Raw genomic sequence first — 25,315 nt, forward strand, 5'->3', positions numbered from 1 at the left:
TAACTCATCAGTACAGAGTAGTACCTGGAGATCATCTATGTAAACTGTGGTGAAATTATGACTGGCTTTAACTTTTGCAGGTTTCTTACAGATTATCCTTTATGCTGTCAGTCCATTGTACATTAGCCATGTTATATCCAGTAGGCAGTGTCTCATAGCACATCCACCCATCCTCTAGCTCTTGCATTCTTTCTGCCTCTTCTTCTGTGATGCCCCTTACCTCCTAGTGGTAGCAGATTTCCTATTTAGAACTGAGAAATCAGCCTCTTCCTCTCAGCACTTCAATCAGATGCATCCCTCTATTGACTGCTATCCAGTGAGAAAAGAAGCTTCTTTGAACCAAACTGATTTTTATGAATTCCTACTTCCCTTATTTTTGCTATGCTTGACAAAATAGATAATAATGCATAACTTTTTTCTTCACAAGACAGACATCATACTCCGCTTAACAATTTGAATAGTAATATCTCTCTGTCATTTCTGTGACCTTAGACATGCTTGTCATTTGTAACTCAATCTTTGTACTTGCAACATAGACACAATAATATGATATATTATTCATCACAGAATAATGTGGATACTTGACAAGTGCTTGGCATTTTAAGTACTCAGCAAATATTTCTCCTTAAACCATTTCTTGAAGCACCGAATGTCTATAGGAACAAGCAACAGTAAAATGATCATTCTGTTGACTTTCCCTTGGTAACTAGAATATTCCTGCATATCCAGCATTAAATTTTAGTAATAGCCAGAAGTGAACAATTTACAGTGTAAACTTGCTTGAAGAAGATAAAAAATCATAGTTCCTAAAGCTAACTAAATATAATTCTAAGTGTATACTATTTAACATCCCCACATCATCGTTTCTTTTCTTAGCCTTATATCTGAGAGCTAATGGAAAACAATGGCAAGGCAGATCTGAGCTAATGTTCATGGTCAGTTTTCATCATGTATCTGTGATGTTGTTCATAGTGTCAATTGACTGGTTGTATGTAATGAACTTCTATTTTGAAATTCTGAAGTTAATGGTTCAAGGGGACAAAATTCTTTTTGTAAAACCTGAACTATATAATGGATAAAGACATATTGTTGGAGCTTTGTGTGGTAACACATGCCTGTAATTTTACCACTTGTTAGCCTGAAACAGGAGGATCATGAGTTCAAAGCAAGCCTGTGCTATATGGTATGCTGAGATGTTATATCTAAAAAATCTGCAGTTCAGGGGAGATATCTTGAGAGGTACATCTGTTACATGAATTTAAAATAGTTTCAATGTGTTGGTTTCAAAAAAATAACAAAGCACTTCCATTTTGATTTGTTTGGTCAAGAGAAAGCCCAAGTTGGAATTCTCCACTTCCCTCCCATGATATCCATCTGTCTGAAGCTTATGGTTTCTGCTTTTTCTGTAGTGTGTCTTGTGTGTGTCTGTTTCTCTCTGAATGATGTCTGATGGTCTCTATTGATTTCTGTGGATGCTGTCCCTATGGAGGGCTTTATTCTTATTCATGAACAGCCAAGAAATCATCACCTGAGGGAAGAATGAAGGATACTTCAAAGAAATGTTTAACCAAGTTCTACATAGGATTAAGTTGTTTACCCCAAGTGACCTCAAATCATTATAAACACATCAACTGGGCAGTATCAGTATGTTGCCTGCAACCTTCATGGTTGGTATTGGTTGTATATGGTCACTTTCCACCTGTTTTAATGATCATCATAACACATACACGCACACAAGCATTACTTCTGTGATACGGCCATGAAGGGGAAGATAATTTGGAATTATAACTGCATTAGCTTAGGTTGTGAAATCTAATTATGTTAAAAGCCAAGGTTGATCATCACATTGTTCTTGTAAATGTAGGTTGAACAAATAGGTACAGTTAGTTGCAGTATATTATTCTGTAGTCTTCAGTGGCCTCAAAATTTATTTTAACTTTACTGTGACCTCCAGTAAAAATTCCAGTCTCTTACAATAGAGAAGATATTTTCATAAAAGTGTACCATCCATAATAGTGCATGTAAGCATGTGTAATGGGGTGCACTCATAATCACAGCAGTACACGCATAGAGCTCATGGACAACCAGTATAATATGTTTAGTGATTGGGTGATATACAGGCCAACGGAAGACACTAGTTCAAAAGCAAACGAACAACCAAATAAAATCAGAACAACAACATAGAACTAGGAGGATAGCTTCTAGAAACAACAACTGAGGTGACCTTTAGCTTCAGCTTCCTAAACCTATACACAAAATGATGTGTACACACAGAAAAGTAAAATAAATAAATGAAAGATCATGACTTGTATCATCATAAAGAATATATGTAAAAGTATATAGTAGTCTCTTTTATAATAGCTTGAGTGTCTAAAAACAGAACTTCTCCCAGGTTTCTTTTTGGAGTAAATCACCATGGATAGGCTTAGATTTGTAAATGTCACATTTGTAGAAAATCATCTGCTATTCTGGGCCTTTTCCCCTTGTCACAGTAAAATAATCATCTTCCAAATGAATTACAGAAATGTACTTGAAGATTTTAATCAGCCCATGAGAGCCCTCTGATATAATGAACTGGTAACTTTGGGGATCAGATGCCACACTGATACATCAGTCAGGTCTGCACCACTTAATTAGCTGGATGTGAATTTACAGTTAGAGGTGATAGAATTTTTATAGGTAGGTTCCACTGAAGTTGGAGAGAACCAAGCATTACTGTTAGACAGTTACAATATATAATGTGTGTATATATGTCATGTAAGAGTCTAAGACCCTATTGTTTATTTAGGAGCTCCTCTGTGGAACTGATGGAACATGTCTTACAGATAAAATTGGCTACCAACAGAAGCTATGTAAACCTTAATGAGATTTAGTAGTACGATTTATAATAAATAATCATTTCTACCTTATACCTGAGTTATACCAAACTAATATATTCTGCATTTAAACCATATATATTGAAGTTTTTCATTCACATTTACTCAATTCCTAATACATTAGTTGGGAGTTCCTACCAAATAACCAGTATTGTTAAATGTATTTTTAAACATAGACTCTACAGAAATAAAGGAATTAATAGTCAACACAGAGTGAAATATCAGATTGTTATTAGGTATTGTGGAGACCAGCACTATTTGGAGTATGGAGTACATTGAAGATATAACAAGAGAGGGATGAATGAGAGCGGTGTAGAGTTAGTATGGTAAAAACACAATTCCTTCTCTTCAGGTACTTCCAAAGACAAGGTTAATATGAGCAGGAAATCAGGATGATTTTTTTTAGCATTCATCTTTTCTATTACTCTTCACTTAATAGACTTCTATAATCTTCGGAGTATTTTTCCTAAACAAATCTATTTATTTTTATTGAACTAAAAATACTGATATTGTCCCAGTATTTTTGTATTTTATGTTTTGTCAATGAAATTTGAATACTATGTTACATAATGTCGAAACTAACTTAAGGAACAGATTTTACTTTTTATCAATGACTGGTGTATGCATTAGATGTCTCTGTGACATAGTCAAGATGCTGACATCATGTCTATGGAGTCATTGTCTGGATGTGAAGAGATGATTGTATCATTGCTATGTCTAGGCAACTCATAATATAGATAGATAATGAGTCATATATTTGCATGGTATAACCTGAATGATGTTGACCTTGTAAAGAGAGAACTTACCCTTTACATTTAATGATAGTTTATATCATACTTTTTACTCAAGTAAGCCTGCCTATCTTAGAACTGATTGAAAATGAGTACTTGGAAACTTTTTGGTCCCCCAAGAGAAATTCAATGATCTCTAGAGACAATTTCAGTTGGCATACCTAGAGGTAGGGATCAGCATATTGTTGATCCCCCTGTGATGGAGAAACTAGCCTTCACAACAGGCTTGTGCTCAAAATATCAAGGGTCAAATTAGAGTGCCCTTGTTTTACACTGTATCCAAAGGTATTTCTGTGATTTTAGTTTTAGTTCTCCTTGCCTTTAGCACCCATTACAAAATGAGAATTTAATAGTGTTTTCATGCAGCTTTGTTGGAATAAGAGCTGTGTTATTATCACAGAAACTATTTTTCTCTGTTATTTAAAAAATACAAGTGTCTTATAGACTATTTTATTTCACTTAAAATCCTGGCATACATTGTTCATCACTTTATAGTTAATGGCGGTAGCAATCACTGTTTAAGAAAATGTTTGTTTATCACAGACCTTGTTGATAGACACTGAAAGTTCAAGAGAACAAATCAAGCACAAACTTTTTTATGTAAAATTTTATATTTAAGTAGAAAAATAAGGGAGCAAGAAGTGCTCAGATCAAGTAAACATTCTAAACCAAGCAAAAGCAATAAGCAAGAACATGTTGCAGATTTATAAGGTACTCACTTTTCTTTCTCTTGCTGTGACAAAATACATAGGAAAAGTAACTTATAGAGAAAAGATTTTTGTGACCATCAGTAATTAGATCCATTGGTTCTTGGCCTGAAACAGAAAATTAGAATGGATATCACATAATAGAAGAAATATTGGGTAACTACATGGAGACTGTAAGGAAGGCCTTCAGGGACACTCCACTAGAGAGCTGTGTCCTCTAGGCTACAAAGATTCTATTGTGTCACCCACGTCACATTAACTTATGACAGAACCCATGTATAATTCCTATAATGAGATCAGAGAACCAGTAGCCTTGTCATCTCCCTAAGACCCCATATGTAAACTTTGATACACTGAATTCTAAGACTTTCATGTGAGATTTAGGAGAATTTTTAAAATTTAAACCATATCAGAATACAACTTTGAGTGTCAGTTAATGAAAGTGACTTGAAAATTTAGCAAAACTCATATTTATTTAGCCAAGGTCAGAGAAGCCATGGAAATAGATTGTAAATTTATTCCAGAAACAGGACTTTTAAGTAGAAAAGTAAATTTAGTAATCTTCACACATGAAGTCTAGGGAAAAACACTAGTCAATACTACATGATGCATGTCTTTAGTAGTACTTATTTATGATAGGTAGTACCTTAGTGATGGGAATATTGTGGATGCCTCAACTTGAATCATTCAATGCATGGTTGATTTTCTTGTTAGTGTAAAACACTGTGGTACCTCTATTCTTCTTTCCCTTTTGAAACAGTAGTTTAATTAGTATACGAATCATCATATGATGATGTATCTTTACGTGTTTCTAGCAAGTATAGGGTAAGATTCTTTCAATGCCTCTTATATAATATGGGAAATATAATACTGCTTATTCCCTAAATAGGCTATCTGTGGCCTATACTTTACTGCTGAGGAAGGTGTTATTTCCTATGAAGATTGGAAAACCAGGCTCTAGCATTTATGCAAGATCTAAGGATTTGCTGATAGTAATTTCTGTGTATGTGATGAAAATTGATTCCTCTGTTCCCCAAGCCTACACCTTTTTATCTAACAAATGAAGAGTTATATAGAACACTAACATTCATTTACAGCATCAATGAGAAGTAGACATTCCTATGGCTCCTGTTTATTGCATGTTAAAATTCTATCTGAAATGTCTGAGTTAATAATTCTGAGGAGCCACATCTTAGATACAGATTTGATTACCAAACATCTTTTTTTTTGTTTTTTATTTAAATTAGAAACAAACATTTTTTTACAAGTCAATCCCAGTTCCCTCTCCCTCTCCTCCCCTCTTTACCCCCCAGCGACCTATCCCATTCCCGTTCTGCTCCCCAGGGAGGGTGAGGCCTTCTATGGGGCATCTTCAAAGTCTGTCATATCATGTGGAACAGGGCCTAGCCCCCCCCACACACACACCGTGTGTCTAGGCTGAGAGAGTATCCCTCTATGTAGAAATTGCTCCCAGAATAAATACTGACCAACTACCAGAGGCCCCATAGATTGTCCAAGCCTCCTAACTGACACCCATGTTCAGAGGATCTGGATTAGTCATATGCTGGTTTCCCAGCTATCAGTCTGGGGGGCATGAGCTCCCTCTTGTTCAGGTCAGCTGTTTCTGTGCGTTTCTCCAGCCTAGTCTTTATCTCTTTGCTCATCATTCCTCTCTCTCTGCAACTGGATTTTAGGAGTTCTGCTCAGTGCTTAGTTGTAGGTCTCAGCTTCCGCTTCCATCAACTACTGGATTAAGACTCTAGGATGGCATATAAGGTAGTCATCAATCTCATTATCAGGGAAGAACATTTAAGGAAGCCTCCCCACTATTGATTGGATTGTTAGTTGGAGTCATCCTTATAAATCACTGAATATTTCCCTAGTGACAAATTTCTCTTTAAAACTATAATGACTCTCCCTCCCCTGGGATTGACATGTAAAACAAGCTATTTAAAATTAAAATAAAAAATGAAAAAAACTATAATGACTCCCTCTATTAAGGTATATCTTTTCTTGCTCTCCTCTATTTTTCCCCTGACTCAAACTTCCTATTCGCTCATGTCCACCTCTCTCCTCCTCTTCTCCCCCTCTCTTTCTTCTAACTCCCACTCACCTCCACTATGCAACCAATTAGTTCAGGAAATCTTGTTCCTTTCCAGGGGACCATATATGTCTACCTTAGTGTCCTCCTTGTTTCCTAGCTTCTCTGGCAGTGTGGATTATAGGGTGGTATTCCTTTGCTCTGTGTCTAAAATTCATTTATGAGTGAGTACATATCATGTTTGTCTTTTTGTAACTGGGTTACCTCACTCAGTATGGTGTCTTCTAGTGACATCCATTGCCTACAAATTTCAAGATTCCATTTTTGTCTATTGAGTAGTAATCAATTTTATAAATGTACCACATTTTCTTTATCCATTCTTCAGTTGAGGGGCATCTAGGGTGCTTCCAGGTTATGGTTATTACAAATAATGCTGCTATGAACATAGTGGAACAGATGTCCTTGTTGTATGAATGTGCATCTTTTGGGTATATGCCTAAGAGTGGAATTGCTGGATCTTGTGGTAAACTGATTTCCATTTTCCTGAGGAATCTCCATACTGATTTCCAAAGTGGCTATATGAGTTTGCACTCCCAACAGCAATGGAGGAGTGGTCCCTTTCTCCACATCCTCTCAAGCATAAACTGTCATTGGTGTTTTTGATTTTAGCCATTCTGACAGGAGCAAGATGGTATCTCAAAGTTGTTTTGATGCATTTCCCTGATGGGTAAGGATGTTGAGCACTTTCTTTAATGTCTTTCAGCCATTTTAGGTTCCTCTATTGAGAATTCTCTATTTAATTCTGAACCCCACTTTTTAATTGGATTAGTTATTGTTTTGGTCACTAGCTTCTTAAGTTCTTTGCATATTCTAGAAATCAGCCCTCTGTCAGATGTGGGATTGGTGAATATCTTTTCTCATTCTGTGGGCTGCAGTTTTATCTTATTGTCTGTGTCCTTTGCCTTACAGAAGTTTCTCAGTTTCAGGAGGGCCAATTTATTCATTTTCGACCTCAATGTCTGTGTTACTGGTGAGAACACTTGATTTTTAAAAAAGAAACTAAAATTATACAATGGAAAAAGAAAGCATCTTCAACAAATGGTGCTGGCATAACTGGATGCTGGCATGTAGAAGGTTGCAGATAGATCCATACCTATCGCTATGCACAAAGCTTAAGTCCAAATGGATCCAAGACCTCAACATATATCCAGCCATACTGAACCTCTTAGAATAGAAAGGAGGAAATACCCTTGAATGATTGGTACAGGATACCACTTCCTGAACATAACATTTTTTTTATTTCATTGCACCCCAGTTCTGGCTCTGCAAATTACTAAGTCTAACATCCTTCCTCTTTTAATATACTTGTGTGGAAATGCAAAATAACTGGTCAGCATGATATTCTGAGTGGCTTTCTGCATAATTTAAAGTCATCTTCAAGGTGGTATTGATAGCAAGCTTCATAAAGCACAGAAAGTGGTAATTCTTCCAAAGACTGAAACAATAAATAGTATGGTAATGCATAATCTATAGCTTTAATGTAGGTGATTTCCTACAAATAGAAAATAAATAATGTGTATTGCATATTTCAGTTCTCTGATTGCTTCTTAATGATCATTGAAGAATGGAATATTTATAACAGATGAAGCAACTTAATGTTCCAGCCATCTATGAGCCAGGGCTTTACTTGGCTGTGGTGCTATAATATTTCAATGTGACTCCTTAACTTTGTTTATTTTGGAATTTGAATTTGGGGGCAATCTGGTGCAATTCAGTAAAATTAAGCTTGAAAATAAGAAACCTTGGCTTTATATATAGTACTGAAATACTTGATGCTCTGAGACTTTCTTTGAAATTTTCTAAGAATGGCTTAAGGATATTTATAAAGGTACATACAATGTGTTTGAGAGTCAGTAAGTTGTTAAATACCATCATTCATATTAATCACATATTATCACTATGGATGATAACTATGATATTTAACTTATTTCTTTGTGCTTATAAGACAGAGAATGAAGTCTACACAGAATCTTTGAAAGCAATAGAAATCAAATTTCTCCTTCCCCAACAGTCACAATTTAGCAAAGTTTAGACCACTGAAAAAGAAGACTCTGGATTTTTGTTTGTTTGATTAACATTCTATTTATTTTAGATCTCTAAGTCCCTGGAGGAGAGTTAGATAAAATGTAGACTTTGGGTAGAAAGCAAATAAAGTCAGTTGGTGTTTTTTTGGAAGTCACAAGGAAAAGGGAAATGAAGCGCATCCCTGTTCTGTGCATCCTTGTTTCTTAGTAATTGAAAGCATCCATTAATGATTCCACCAAACTAGGTGAAAAAAATCCCATTATGTGTATTTTAAAATGATTTTCCTTAGTGAATCTAGGCCATTGCCATGACAATGCCAAGTCTTGCAAACTCATTTTTCTACTGTTTTTTGTTGATGTTGTTTTAACTCAAATATGATGTTTGCCTTGTCCATAAAATTATAAAGACCAAGATTAACTTATTCCAAAGTATTTATTTTCCCTTGGGGGATAAGAAAGGACACAATGTGTTATATACTGTACACATTTTACTTGATGTTAGAACATGCTTATAATTTTTAATTCTATAGTAATTATTTAGTTTAATGTGAATTTGTAATTGCACGAAAGAACACAACAGGATGTGCACCCATTACAGTAAGTATAAGTAATATACGTTTGGCATTTCTGTTCTTTTCTCCAATGCCAAAATGATGACACTTACCATTTTCTTTCCTGTAGATTTCTCTAATAGATTCTAAGGTTTAGCAGCCTAAAGGATATTACTTAAGAACTGCATACAGTTAAAAGTGTCTCTTGCTCTCTGAAGTGAAGAGTCCAGGCTTGACAGCACAATGAATGATCCGTCCTCATCTTGCCTAACTAGTAATTATATTACCAAGGTTGTCATTGCGTCCCACACCCAGCATCACCAATCTTAGTAATGTAGAATGACATCCAAACCCAGTCTATATTTTCAAATTCCATTTTACTTGTTATTGTCAATGGGACAATAAAGGGGAAAACTAGAAGACAGAAAAAAGAGAAAACATTCATAAAAGTATTTCCTTGAAGTCTCTTCTTTCAAAAGGTTCAGGTGTCTCTACAATATGGCTTTCTTATTACATTCAAGAAGATTCTAGAATTTATATATAACACCATTCCATGTGGCACTGAAAAAGGACATCTTGAGTGAGGGATATATATCAAAAGAGCAGTTTCTGACATTAAAAGAAATAGAAGTACAAATTAACTGATCTGAAAAAAGTCAACAAATTATGAATTCTGAAAGTTATTCTATTATGTTTAGGAAATGTCTCTTGAATGAAACATGTGAAGCATATAATTTATATTTTCAACTTTTTCCTGAAAAGATTCAAAGGAAAATTAGACATGCTATATTTGAAAGTGTAAATGGGATATTCTCCAGTCAGATTCTTAGATAATTTGTACACAAAGGCAAACAAACATACCTGTAAGTTACTTGTAGAGGCAATATTTAGAAAGTAGGTGTTGAACATTTTTCCATTGGAAGGGAAAATCTCTGGCTTTGATTTAATTTTTACTTTCTTTTTAAGATAGAGAGAAAAATCCATTGAAAATATTCCTCCCTTCAGCCATGAAAAAAGGTTCAGAAAGAATAGTTGTTGAACCTCTTGGCCCTACTGAGTATCATTTAATGTTGCCACAGGTCTATAAGTGCAGTTCTTTCAATACTGAACTTGCATCTAGATTTATTTAAGCATCAATCCCCTTGCTGATTTTCTGGCTTTAAAGATAAACAGTTTATTTGTTATTAACTCTCTTTTTTATGTATCCTATATTACAGATTATCTCATTCTTCTCAGTTACTGTGAATTTATATGTAGATGTTCATACTCAGATGCATTAGTCATGTGAACTCCATAGCAGTCCTTTTCTTGAGTGATTTTTTTCTATCCATATGTACTCTAAGTTCTTCTGTAATTTACTTTAACATCTTCAAATATATTGGAGCTACTGAGTAAGTTATTAGTATTTCCAACACATTTAAGGGAGGAAGCCTTATAGAGACTGTTTTCTTATTAATATTTTTATACATTATGAATGGTATTTATATATAAAATATGAATTACTGACTTCACAATTGTTTAATTTATGAGAAAAGCAATAAATTGAACTAAACTCAAAGTTTCTAAAATGCCAAGCTATGTTAGGTAACTACCCTAGCTTTTTTGAAGTATAAAGTTTCAAGTACAAAATTTGGAAACAGTGTCTTCTCTGGTTAACATTCAGTCACAACATGAGCATTCTAAAGGATTGAAGAGAGAAAGGATGATGTAAAACTGAATGGTGAACTAAACATGCGTCTGTGTGCAGAACTAAGACAAAGGTCAAAGGAAAGGAACATGTAAATCAAAACCATTGATTTGTTGGATTGAAACCCTTGACTTTGTCTCCGTTCCCTAAGAATGTGAAGAACTAGCATTCTAATCACCTATTCATAATGCAACTAAGATTGACATTGTCCTTTCACTGTTCTAGACATATTGTTCTTTTGCATTCATTTAGGAAAAACAAAGAAGCCTCCCCAAGGAAGCCTGGACTATATAAACATAGGTAGAACTGGGATGCAAGTAGGGAATTTCCTGGAATCACTACCATTTTCAATGTCTTGTAGTATGGACTGAACCCAATTATACATAGTGGATTTTATTCATGGGATTTGAGATCACTATGTGAACACTATGCTGGAATTTTGATATCCCTTCCTCTTACTAGGAAATTGGAAATGTATGTGTTCTAGACAGCAAGATCTCTCTCTGAGGCAGAGACTTTCTTTGCATCTAATGGTAGAAATAACGTATTGCAAAGCAAGGAAAGGAGAAATAATAATTACATCGATTTAGAACCAACTTCCTTTCTTTTATCTACAGTAATAGACTAGTGGTTTAGACTTACTTGTTAAATAAGATGCTGGTTCCCTCTTGAGAATGTCTGTGGCAATTTATACTATTAGCATGCTTTCATACCAGATACAGTTGTCCATATCATTAATCAGCTTCTACACTTTATTTACAAAGATACTGGGAATTACCTGAGACCAAATTGTACAGCTGTACCAAAAAGTTGCTGTAGTTCTCAAGCATGTGACTGGCCCTCAGTATCTACATTTACATCTATAAACTTAACTACTAATGCTCCATAGTTCTAAAATGAATACTACTTCTGAACCAAAGATGAACAGTTTTTTTGTTATTAGTGACAAAACAACAGAGGGTATCAGGTATTGACATTGCACGGGAGATGATCATGATGTGACTAAAGTAGAATGTATGTGGGGTCTATGGAAGAAGTCTGTCTTCTATAAGGAAATGAGCATGTGTATTCTTAATACATGGTGAGGAGCAAGTGAGATACCTCATGAATTAGCATGTGTCAACAGAATTATTTTAACACTGATTTTTCCCATTATTAAAATATTTAACTAGGGTCACATCCTGAGATTAATTATCCTCAGCTAAAATTACCTGTCATTAAATACCTGTGAGATCCTTAATTTTCAAAAAGTGTACTGCATAAGGCCTGTGTTAGTCATCACATGGAATGTTTAAATTCATTATTTTTTAAGGAAACAATGATATTATAGTGATGAGCGCCACTTCATCAGGATGATGCTTTCACTGGCCCCAAATCAAACAATGGCCACAAAATGATTTAGGAATTGAATTTGGTTGCAGTTTACAAATCCAAGTGTCAAATATAGTTATACCAAAAAGAATGCAATGAACCCAGTATTCCAGTCAGAGATGACAGAGGATTAAAATACAACCCTATGGTTTTTATGCCTGTTTGATCTTACAGCACTGGGAGGAAAACTGCTTAAAAAAAGGTTTGATTCAAACACATTTGCATGTTTTCCATGAGAGAAAGTAGCTTTTCTGTTTGTGGAATGGTTCTCTTAGTGTGTACATGGCAGTATCCTCATGGATAGATACCATTTGGCATTTGATATGAGTCAAGTGAATGAGTGATTTCATTGATTACTATTGCTGACTTATTTTTGTCATACAGATAAGACTCACAGAATTTCACATGTAAGTCCCAAGCGTTCACAATCATGGATGCATGTTATCTTTTCAGATTAACTGCTTGATCCTTTACATGCTTCCTTCTATATAAGATCACACTTGGAGTTTGAAAACTGTGAATAATGTATTATTCCAAAAACCTTCAAAGTACCACTAAAGTTCAAAGCTTTACATAAATATTGGAAACTTATTACATTAGTTGGTGACTCCATGCCTTCAAATTTGGATTAAGTATGAATTCAAATTAAAATGTGTCCCTTTTGGTTTTGGTGTAATTTTGAGGTGGAGCAGGGAGAAAGTAGAGTGTGTCACTGGCATCCTATGAATCCTGGAGACTCTGTGTATGGAAGAAACTACTGAACCCTTGTGGTTCATTCTAATCTTTGTAGTCTTTATAAAGCAGTGACCCACTGCATGGTCCCTCTTATAACAGTAGATGGACATTTGAGTTTACCTTGATGATTAGTGTTTCATATCACTTGGGGCAAAGACATTGAACGGTCTTTTATGGGTCACACATCTCTGCAGAACTTTTGAAGTTCGTAATACTTAAAGACAGTTATTATCTTTTGAATGTCTTCACAGAATATCTTTGAATTAAGACTTGTTTTCAACAACCTCCTTAAAATTTCATCCCTACCTCTTATTTCTTGGATATTCCTTTTCCAATGTTTTAATTTTTCTCTGATAGTTATTGCAACTGTCATAGCATACTGGAACATTGTTCTATGAGCAATGTGATTTAAGTATTTATAATCATACCGTCATTTAGTAGGCTCTCAAAATATGCTCTTTGAATAAATGACAATTTTCTGCGTGGGTGTGTGCATAGTTTTTGAGACATAGTTTTGGTTCTCATATAACTCTAGCTGGTCTCAAACTTACTATGTAGCCAGGAGTCACTGGGAATTCCTGATATTCTGGCATATTACTCCCAAGTACTAGGATTACAGGTGTGTGCCGTCATACCCAGTTTTATGCAATGCTGGGGATGTGAAGGCTGCATAAGAATTGTCTAATGCTGTTGGTTTTCTATTAATATACTGTACCAGTGCCTTGAACATATTAATCAATTATACATATATAATATTCTCAACATATCCATTTAATGAATCAGCAAAAAGACTTTAAAAATTTAATGTTCTTATAAGTAACAAAAATTTGCTGTTAGTCCTGATAGAAATTCATAGCTCTACTAATGTTGATGTAATTTCCATTAAATTATATCTTTTGGCAGGTGATGATGGGAAAATAAGCTGAAATATCAAATGTATGTAGATGCAGTATTTACAATGCAGCAGTTGGCCATGTTCTGTGAGTATACAAATATATTTTCAGTGGAGGAATTAAAATCACCATCTGATTACTTAGTGCTGTTTGGTTTAGATAAGAATACTTTCATCTCATTTAAATAAACAATCATGTTTTTCATATAAATGAAGATACAAGCTGTGGTAATAAGCACTTATGGAAGCTGCATAAATATGATTATTCTAAGAATAATCTTTTGTTACACCCTGGGAGTGGGATAATGACAAGTGCTTGCAATAGCCTTCTTTATTTATTTATTTTTATTGAGGACATATGCTTTGGAGGACTAAAGTGTAAAAGACCACACTGGTATTATAAAGAGAGGCATAAATGGATTTTAACACAGCAGGAAAATAAGCTAGTTGTGTGAAGAGGTTTGAAAATAAGTGTTTTGGATGCAGCATCTGAAGGACAATAAAATATGTGACATCTGCTGTTCTTTGTTTGGCATGGTATGTAGCAGATTGGATGTAGCAGGAAATAATGTGCTTATTCCTATATAGGGAGTATACTAGCCTTAAAGAAACTCCTAATCGGGTACAACTGCTGATCCATGGTGTCTTTTGAAGAGCATCGATTTTGAAGGAAATAAACATTTCCAAATAAAAGTCATTGTCATTATTGTTAGCCAATTTGCTTTCAAAGTCTGATGACACGGTGTTTTTCAATTCTGGAATGGGACCTAGGCAAGAAATAGTGTAAAGAGCAATGGAGGGGCAATGAGCAAATGAGAAGTTTAACACCATGTGGTCTTGGACATGATTTACTGTGGCAAAGTAACTGGATTTTCTAATCTTCTCAGTCCCTAAGATGTGGAAAAGCATGGCTGAACAGTTAATCTCAAACATTCTTCCAATGTTGACAGATTCAGGAAGCAATGTTCTTTAGCGACTCTCAGGAGAGCTGTGACTTTGGCTCCATGTAAGTCAAGGACAGTTTCACTCCCTAGGGCTAAAGGCTAGTTAAGATCTTCGGATGAAGGATAAAATTGCCCTGCCCAAATCTATCATTCATTTCTAGTAGGAAGAACTATGCTTGCAAGAATGTGGTACCGGAATAAAATATATAGAAGTATGCTTTGAATGATGGAAACCACAGATAGACATAGACACATGTGGATTCTGTATGTGTGCTTGTGTGTGAGTGTGCATGTGAGTGTGTGCTTATTTGTGTATATCTATGTGTGTGGATGTATTAGTTTTGTTTCTGTTGCAGCGAGAAACACCATGACTTAAAGCAATTGGGGAAACATGGGGCTTGTTTTGCTTACAGGTTATATCTATCACCCAGAAAAGTCAAGGCAATAACTCAAGGCCAGAACAGGGGGCAAGAACTGAAGCAGACACGACAAAAAATGCTGCTTACTGGCTTGATTGCCCTAGCTTACTCAGCTGTCTTTTTTTATAAAGCTCAAGGCTTCCTGTGCAGGGATTTCACTGACTACAGTGGGCTGGGCCTTCTTACACCAATTAGCAATCAAGAATATGCCCCATATGCATGGCCATAGATACGCCAGTCTGATGGAATCAGTTTCTCAATTGAGATTCCCTCCTCCCATGTATATTTAAATTTCTTTCAAACTCACAAAAAATTAACCAGCACCATGTACATGCAGCTGTTTTTTGAGTGCATGTAGAGGCCAGAAGTGCACATGGGGTGTTTTGCTTTGTTTCTCTCTACCTTAACTTTTTGGGTTATGTGTTGTCTCATTAAACCTAATTCACTGATCATCTTCACTGATTGGCTTTCTGGTTCTGGGTATATACCTGCTTCTGCCTCTCAGGGCTAGGGTTATAGGATCATAGCACTTATAAAGCAATCCTTTTAGTAAGTGAGCAGTCTCCCTTCCCAGCCCCAGGTATGGATTAATAGATTATATGATAACTGCCTTTATAAATGGATACATTAACAGGTATTTGCTTGAAAATATAATGCAAGTTCTGGTTTTAGTCCACCTTTCAAATCCACACAATAATTTAAATTTGGGATTAGGAAAACTGGCAACAAGTAAAATTGTGTGGTCAAATTTTAAAATCTCTTAGTGGTACCTAGACAGAACTTTGGTGTTTGATAGCAGCTACAGAACTAATGTCTGATGCCTAAAACAAACATTTAAGTTTTTATTTTAGAGCCTTTGTAATCATATTTGTGCAGGTAGATTGCAAAGGGATGTAGCACATAGAAGCATTTTAAAGAATTTCAGTTGCAGAAAAGCTCTTTAAAGGTCAACCTCATTAAGGCTATGTTTTTGAACCAGTATAAAGTAGATACTATTATTGGAAATTCGTGCACCAGCACAGAGTGGCATTTCACTTACAGTTTAAACTTTCCATGGTTAATTTGAAAAGCAAAAATGATCTTTTGGGGGGGATCCTGATCTCTGACTTAAATGACATTTTAATCAATAATAATGATTTCTTTGCTATGATTAGGAGAACTTTTGTTCTCTAGAGTACATGGCATGAACAGTCGAAGAGTTTTGTTTTAGATGCACCAAAGAGATATTAATAATGCAAGTACCTTTCCACTGCGCAGGGGAACATCAATTTTCAGGAAGGGGACTCTCTTACTTACTTTCTTTGTCTTTTGATTTTGTTTGTTTTCATCTCATTATTTTTTATCTTTAAATCCAGCCCACACCACAGAAAATAAATTGCTTTGTGTGGATCTCATAAAAGTACTCATCACTAGATCCAAAATGAAGTTTGAGATAGAACAGTAAGTCAGTAATGGCCCCCCTGATTAGTTGACTAATTCTTCTAAAATAAAACTATGACCAAGCTCATGACCATGTTCTTGAGGCAGTTTTGCTGTGATACCTGGAAAGAAGAGTTATTCTTCTTGGTCTTCCATCAAATGTTCTTGTCTTGTCAAGCATGTGGCTTAAAAATGCCACCTGTATCCTCAGATCATGTAGGGAGTAATTTATAGTCATCCAGAAGGCTTCATGGAGAAAGAACTAAATGGTCAGTCAGCTTGTGTTCACTCTGGTGAGTCTTTGCCCAGCATATGAAATTGAGATAGCACACATTCCTAATGGCCCTGGTACAATGGCCATACACACTGGAAAGAGCAAGACTTTACTTCCAATGACAAATTATTTTTAGAAACTATGAAGTATTTATATTTAGTCATTAAACGCAACTTATCATGAGGAAATTAAAAAGTCTCAAATGCCAAAACTATAATAAATACAGAAAATATGAATGAGTCTTTAAATTTTTATTTAACGAAGAAATGAAAGATTGTATTCTTTGTATCCTGCAATACTAATTGAGGGACACCAGTTGAAATATTGATTAAATAAGTGAGAAAAAGATAAATGACTTTTCCAAAACATTTGTCCTATATTTAGATATAATTTAATATTTTATGTTATATTCTAATCATCTATTTCTTCTCACATTCATAATGCACTGGCTAGAGTTGTATTGACCAATGTGCCTTAAAATGAAGGCTCATCTGGCAATATACACAGAATGTCCTGTCTTCAAAAGTCATTACTCAGATATTCTATCTAGAATGGTTTTATGAGATTTTATACTAATTTCTAAGTGAGTTAACTAATTGGTGGCAGTGGACACTTTCTAAACTGTTAAGATACATAACAAACTGTCCAGTGCAGTAGAAATAGCTACATACAGATACTTTTTGTGACAATTTTTTCTCTTCCTCATAGTATGTTTTACAGAAGTCAGCAAACAAATTCAAACATTGCCAAAATATCATGTGGTTTCTGCCTCCATTGCTGCATTACAGTCAAGCTATTGTTTCTCCCTTCAGATTTTTTGTCCTACCTATCTTTCTTCCTATTTTATTCCTTCTTTCCTCCCTCCTTTCCTTCCTTCCATTTTTTTTGGTTCATCTTTTTGTAAAACTGAAAGAGATGATTCATTTTGAAGATTGAAAGGATATTACAGTAGCCTTATTCTTCCCAGGGTCATTCAATGCTCAATAGTATGATGGCCTCAGTGTCTCTCGTGGAAAAAAAAGGCCACCTAGTTATATCAGTAAAGTTATATGTCCTACTTGGCACTTCCTAGAGAGGCAGCAGGCAGGCGATTGCCTGAACACAAAGCCCCTGCCAATTTCTCAAAGGCACAGTGGCTGGCACAGAATTCAACTCATCTTCTTGGGATCATACCCTGTTCTGAACATCTCCAGACTCAAATGACTCCTCTTTTTTTCTTCCTTATTGGTCTTCAATCACTGTTTTTATATCAGGAAGTGTCACCAGGTTTATGTGCCTGTCCACATTTAATAAAGTGAAAAGATACATGATAAAAATCTAAGAATAGCACCATAAATCATCCATGGCTTTGAGTTGCTCAGAAATGTTAAATGCTTTCGTTTTGGTACAGATGTTCAGTTCACCCTTTTTATACCAGCTTGACACACATCAGTTGAACGAAAGAAAAGGAAAGAAAAAAAATGAATAGCCATTCTACAAAGCCATTGATTTTGTCTTTCAATGTAATGTACTTTGTGCTTTCTTTTTCAGTTTACTTTGACATTTATTGAAGTGTAGAAGTTTACCCCTATTTTATAGAAAAAAAATCACTTGCTACTACAAATGAATGGAGGAAATATAAAATAAATGTCACTCTCCTCTTATTCCATGCCAGTAGTGTGTTAATTGCTGACAAAAAATATTGTATAGTCCAGGACTGTGTTGCTGGCCTACTCTGCTCATCTCAGCACTTCACTAATCCATGCTTCCTGTAGAAAATAATCTACTTGTCTCTGTTTTCCATGTAAGTGTTCAGATCAAACTATTCATTTGAAATAAGGATTTATTTCCTGAGATAAAACAAAAATATTTTATTATTTGATGTTCCTTGCAAGTATACAGTAATTACTGGTGCTGATTCTGGTATCATGTTTTTTGTTAAGGTTTAAGAATTATTGGTATGTACAAAGGACAGAGAGATTATTTTTTCTTTAGGACAGGTACAATGTGAGAGTCAAGAAAGAACTCGGATAGTTAGTCATATTTGAAGTGGGCTTTGAAGTATTTGTGTTTCATCTGCCAATGTCTGATATAAAATATGAACAGTGTGTGGGATATATTAACTACAACCCAGGACTGGAGATGAAGCTTGGTTGGTAAAGTGCTTGGCTGGTGTACAAAAGAATCTGGGTTAGCCTCCATTCTTGTAGAAAAACTCAACTGCAGTGTATAAGACTGTGACCCCAGCACTATAGAATTGCAGGCAGAGGGATCAAAAGCGTGTAATTCTGTCTCTCTAGTAGATAGTTCAAGGCCTACTTGAGCTACATAACACCTAGTACACACTCTACATCTCTCTATCTGCACTTTCTATTCATAGTAGTTCCACTTGTGATTTTAAAGTTTAAATTACTGTGTACTTAGTTTACTGTGTGGGCTGAGGCATTTATACTAATACCTTGTAACATACATTATTTTCTGTTATTTCACTTAGTAATATGGGCTTTACTGGTTCATCTTCAGTGTGTGATCATCACCCATTGACTCATTATCCAACATCGCATATGTCTGGTAAATCCCAGGCATGAGCTGAGTTAACACAAGGGAAAAAGTTTCCAGCTAATTAATCCAGTTATTATGTGTTAATATGAAAGTATGGTGTGCCTGGTATTTCTAGTGCAACCACTTGATGACTAGAAATTACTGTTTTGAATCTGAGTGATTCTGAAAGCAGGCATTTATTACACAGAACATTCAGAAAATACCACCTATACCTTCAAGCCAGACTTTATCTCCTTTTCCCACACACACATTGCTAAGTCACCAAGGACTCTACACTTCGATACTCTTCAAATATTTTGTGTTGGGACTATAATACCTCATAAGAAAGGTCACAGAAGCTCCATTGTCTTCATACACTAACACTTTAATTTTAGATATGAATTTTTCAAAAACAAAAATAAGTTTCCCCAGAGAAAGGTTCAATAAAACTGAAGCTGCCTGAAATATTTATGTTCTCATAAAAATATTTTCTAGAGGCAAATAGAATGCCAAAATTAAAGTTTCATTTTCCTTAAGAAGAGGCAAGCCGGGGATATAACTGGGCTTAAATAGTGCTTGCCTAGCATCCATGAGGTCTTAGGCTCCATCCTCAGCAGAGCATGAATGAGATCTGCTGGTGTATTCCTGTAACCCCAGAACTTTAGAAGGGAGGCAAGAAGGTCAGAACTCCAAGACCATCCTTGAATATATAGAAGACTTGGAGATCATCATGGACTGCATGAGATCCTATCTTAAAAATAAAGATGAATGCAAAAGAAAGGAAGGGAGGCGGTAAGGAAGCAAGGCAAGGAGCTGGGACTGGGGAGAAAATTTTTTTCAGTTAAGAGCCAGTACTACTCATGTAGAGGACTCAAGTTCTGTTCCCAGCACCTATGTCAATTGTCTCATCCATGTCAGACGTCCTGTATCCCCAGCATCATAGCAACCGTAGACCTCTCTGGATTCTGAGGGTTCTGCACTCACATGCAAAACCCTACACACAGGTACATATTTAGAATTAAAATCTTCAAAAAAATAAGGTAAGCTTCATAAAAATATAAGTCACATTCCCCTGCCATATCCTAGTTTTCTATATTGGTTTTGTTTGGTTTTCTTTGTTTATGCTTTTTGGAAGATAGTGATTGTTCCTAAAGCTTCATACATCCTAAACAAGTGATATGTCTCAGCTAGGGTTTCTATTACTGTGAAAAGACACTATGACCACACATACTCTTATAAAGAAAAGCTTTTAATTGGTGATGGATTACCATTTAGAGCTTTCATCCACTATCTTCATGGTGGAAAGCATGGTGACGTGCAGACGGACATAGTGCTGGAGAGGAGCTAAGAGTTCAGCATCTGCATCCACGGGCAGTGGGGAGAGAGAGACACTGGACCTGGCTTGAACCTCGAAACCTCCATGAAGGTTCATTGATACACTTCTTCCAACAAGACCACAGCTACTCCAACAAGGCCACAACTGCTAACAGTGCTAGTCCCAATGGGGGCCATTTTCTTTCAAAGTCCATGATTCATGATACATCCCTACACATCTGCTTTTAATGCAATCTGTGACTCATAGGTATTTGGAAAATAAGTAAAACAAAATTTGGATACTACATCATAGTGTTAATTTTAGAGCACATAGTAAATAGGTTCATAGACATGAGTTAAATACAACATATTTTTTCCTGATCCTTCATATCCTACACATTGGAGTCAACACTAGGATTTTATTTATCAAAAGCATAAACCTCCAGCAGTTGGAGAGAGAGATTGTCCTTAAACCCGCAGTTATTCAGGTGTCCAAGCAGATGAGGTTTCTATCTCATCAACATAGTATTCCAGGATGACATCAGTCACCACCATTGCATTCAATAACAGGAGAAAATAACCTGAAAAAGTTGTGAAGGGTTTAAGGAACACGTAAGGGTGTTACATACCTTATTTGAAAGCATTCACAATGGTTAAACTCAATTCAGGAGACTTTATTGGGCATACTTCAGAGGCTTGGTTTTGTGGTCTAGTTTAGCTTCCTGTAAAATATGTGATGACTGACACTGGGTCCTCATAATGAACAGGTAGCAATCTCTTCTCTGCTTGCCTTTATTGAGCATATTTGGAGACCAGCTTATAAGCTCTACATTGTGACAGGTACTGTGTTTATTATTGTCTTCCCCAAAGGGCCTTCCCATGACCCTTCATGTAGCTCATTATGGGTTGTCTTGCATAAGTCTTCAGATTCAGCTGAAGCATAAAGGGAATTTTGGGGTTTAGTATCAGTTCTTCTGGCCTTTTTCATTTTTGAGACAAGAAGCATTGTAATTCTCACAATTAGATGAGGAAAATATATGTTGTTGTTAGTATTTTATAAACTAGCATCTCTATCCTTGTGTATCAAAGGAATGGGAATTTGTAGCCTTAATGTGTGAGGCTACAATAGAAAATGCTCATCAATCTTAAGATAACAGCCTGTTTTTTCTTCTTTTCTTTAAATTGTCACAAAAAGTCACATGCTTGTCTGCCTTGTGCTTTCCATTCACTGTCTAGCACTTCGTAGGCTTGCACAGCTTAATCTTTCAAATAGAAACAAGCAATATCAGGTGAATAAGCTCATAATAAACATCGTGTGGCCCAAGTATATTTTTATTTTCACTTTCCTTTCCTTTTTTTCCTTGTATTTCTATATTCTTTCCCATCCCTTTCAATTATTTTATGATTCACCTCTCCATTTGGCTACCAACATGAATATTTTTAAAGAGCCATACAACTCTACTTCCTATCCAGGGAAAAATTCAGATTACAAATTCTAGGTTTGGTTCTCACTATTTCTTCTAACTTCTGTCAGTTAATTTTATTAATGTAGTTACCTCGTATTCTAATAAAATTGAGATTATACATATATATATATGGCATATGCATGACATTCCAGTTATGATAAATATTTTTCACTTAACTATTTTACCATAAATATTGCTAAGAAGGCAAATGTGAGTGTTGATACATAATGGTGGATATCATTGTTTATACCTTATCCTAGAAATCTAACTCTAGGAAATTGAGTCTTGACTCTGCTGAATGACTGTGAAGCACTATGTAATTTCTCATTTAGCCTTAAACATTGTGGACCAAGGATGTAGATTGCTGGTAGAGCTCTTGCCTAACACAATTACCTTTCCTTCTTTACTTCTCAGTACCATATATAATCAGGGTTTTGATACTCAAGTAAGCACTTAATTTCATATTTTATGTCTTTTACTCTATTCTAAGGAAACCTTTCTCTTTTTATTTGTTCTTCTCTCATATAGTAAATCCTGACTGCAGTTCCCCTCCCTCCTCTCTTCCTAGTAAGTCCCTTATACCTCCCTTTTCCTCCAGATCCACTCCTCCTCCTTTCCTCTTCAGAAAAAGATAGGCCTCCAGGGTTATCAACCAAATATGGGAACCAAGCACTACTGGCAGGAAAAAAAAGGAAATGAAATGATTTCTCATGATACTCTGTTATAGACCAGAGCCTAGCATAATTATCATAAGAGGCTTCATCCAGCAACTGAAGGAAGCTAGTGCAGAGACCCATAGCCAAACATTAGATGGAACTCCAGAAATCCTGTGGAGGAAGGAAAGGGAGGATTGTAGGAACCAGAGGAGTCAAGGATACCAGAAGAACATGGCCCACAGAAACAATTAACCAGTGTTCAGAGGGGCTCACAGAGACTGAACTGATAATCAAGGAGTCTTTATGGGTCTGAACTAGGTCCTCTGCATACATGTGATAGTTGTGTAGCTTAGTCTTCTTGTTGGAATCCTCACAGAGGGAGCAGGGCTGTCTCTGACTTTTGCCTGTCAAAGAAATATTAAGGTGTGAAATGAAAATGACATTTTCTTTCCTCAGTTCCTTGGGTTTTTAGAAAAGTTATGAGCAAATGGGATGAGATTTTTTTAATTTAACCTTTCTTTTCATGTAAAATAAAGGTTTTGCCAGCGTATCTCAAACTCTGGTGGTGACTTTAAATTTTGAATCTGTGTTTGGTCAATCCAAATATCTGTTTTCCTCTTTCAAGTCTTTAAGTCATTTGGATAAAATATTAAAAAGGGCCAAGGTCAGATCTTGTAGATTAGTAGCAGGAAATCCATGAAGAAAATGAAATGAGTCTATTTTACATTTATATAGCTCTGTGGAGCAGGTGAGATTTGATGTTAATTTGAATAGTAATGAGACTGACCACTCTTATAGCACCTTTTACCTTCCAGATTTTAACTGGCTTATTTAAATATCACTTCTGTGATGAAGTAAATACTATAATTTTTGATTGAGGAAATTTGAAAAAATAGCCTTTTCTCACAACTCATTACTATATCGATGATTGCCAAAACAAATACTTCAAGTTTGGATATGCTAGACACGCATTCTTGTATTAGTGCTTCCAATTCTTATCCCATTTGAGATTTTGAGACGATCAGACTTTCTTTTCCAGAACTCAGCAACAGCTTCATCTGTGAATATGGTGTACTATAGTGAAGGAGAGACATAGAATTTTCATGTATCTTTAGAGAATGATTTTATGTTTCTGGATTCATTGATTTATAATTAACTAACTTCATAAATATTGTCCTAGTGTGATTTCGGGTTTGTGAAAAAAAGGCACAATGAACACAATGGTCATGAGGAAGAAGAAAGTTACTTCATCTTAAGACATACAGTACACCATGAAAGGAAGTCTGACATTAACTCAAGGTAGGAACCGGGAGGCAGGAACAGAAACAAAGCGCAGGGAGGAAGATAGCTTACTGACTTGCTCCCTAAGAATTGTTCAGTTTGCTCTATTACACAACCCAGAACCACCTGTCCATGGTTGACACTGCCCACAGGGGGCTGTGACCTCCCATATCAAATCAGTAATCAAGCAAATGCCACCACAAACTTCTTCACGCACCAATGTGGCGGAGATACTTTCTCAACTTAGGTTCCCCTTTTCCTCCAAATGACCCAAGATTGTATCAGCTTGACAAAATAAATATTTTCCCCTATGATATCAACATGAGATTTTTCTATTGTCCAATATTGCAGTTATTTAATTACTTTAAGAATTTATTTTCTCTTTTATAGAGATGGGTCTCTGTCTTTGCTTTTTCATAATTGTGTCCCATCCTATCCCATTAGTTTAGAGAACTGAATTATGGGAATGATACAATCAAGTTAGATTTTACTATTTGAGAGAACTTCAAATCATGGATTGAATTCTTTGAACTGTATTTCCCTCTATAATACAGAGTTAATAAAAATGAAATTAAAAGATTAATGTCAAAATCATTTGACATAAAATATGTAAAGCACTTAGGAGACTTCATCATGTGTAAAGTAACTTAATGTCTTCTTTCCAAGCCCAAAGGTTTAGCCTTGCATTTTGAATATGGATTTTCCTTCAAGTTACAATATTAATATCTGTAGGTGGCTTGAAAATAATTCCTATTTTTTACTTTGTTGCTGTTTTGATTATATACAGAAACATATTCTTTATAAACTACTGCATGATTTGAAAAGTATGTTTAGCTCTTTGTACATACTCAAATATGTCACATACCTCAGTAATTTTTTGATAATGCTTTGAAATGTTTCTTCGAAGAAGACATATTTCAAGATCAAATTATCTGATTAGAGCTGAGTGCAAAAATGTAAGAAGATAATTGGAAAGCATCAAGAAAGTTTTAAACCAAAGGAAACTCCTGTAAGAATACATCTGATTTTACTTATACAAACAATGTATTTTGATTTTTTCATGTACATATGCTACTTCTGTGATCTAAGCTAAAGGTATTTTTAACTTGAAGCATTCAAAATCTTTATATATTTTTAAGACCACATATGAATTACTGATAACATTTCAACCTTTCCTTAGATTTTTGTCATACGGTGATTCATTTTACAGAATTGAGATAGCTCACTGGAGGCATTTTTCAGTCTAAACCTATAATCAGTAAAACAGAAGCAGTTCCTAAGAACTGC

At 35.4% G+C, this 25,315-nt stretch overlaps 1 protein-coding gene across 6 annotated transcripts in view; it reads left to right on the forward strand.

The window, feature by feature from the left end:
• The window catches only part of Cntn4 (contactin 4), a 1,002,315-nt gene that overhangs the window by 252,719 nt on the left and 724,281 nt on the right, over nucleotides 1-25,315 (forward strand). For 2 of the 6 annotated variants that reach the window (XM_040739333.1, XM_040739332.1), the window contains one exon: nucleotides 13,747-13,823. The exons of the other annotated variants lie outside the window; for them this stretch is intronic. The gene's annotated coding sequence lies outside the window, so the exon portion shown is untranslated. The remainder of the gene's footprint in view (nucleotides 1-13,746; nucleotides 13,824-25,315) is intronic. 6 annotated transcript variants of the gene reach the window in all.

The sequence above is a fragment of the Mesocricetus auratus genome, unplaced genomic scaffold (assembly GCF_017639785.1).
Source record: "Mesocricetus auratus isolate SY011 unplaced genomic scaffold, BCM_Maur_2.0 Super-Scaffold_100676, whole genome shotgun sequence".
Taxonomy (NCBI): domain Eukaryota; kingdom Metazoa; phylum Chordata; class Mammalia; order Rodentia; family Cricetidae; genus Mesocricetus; species Mesocricetus auratus.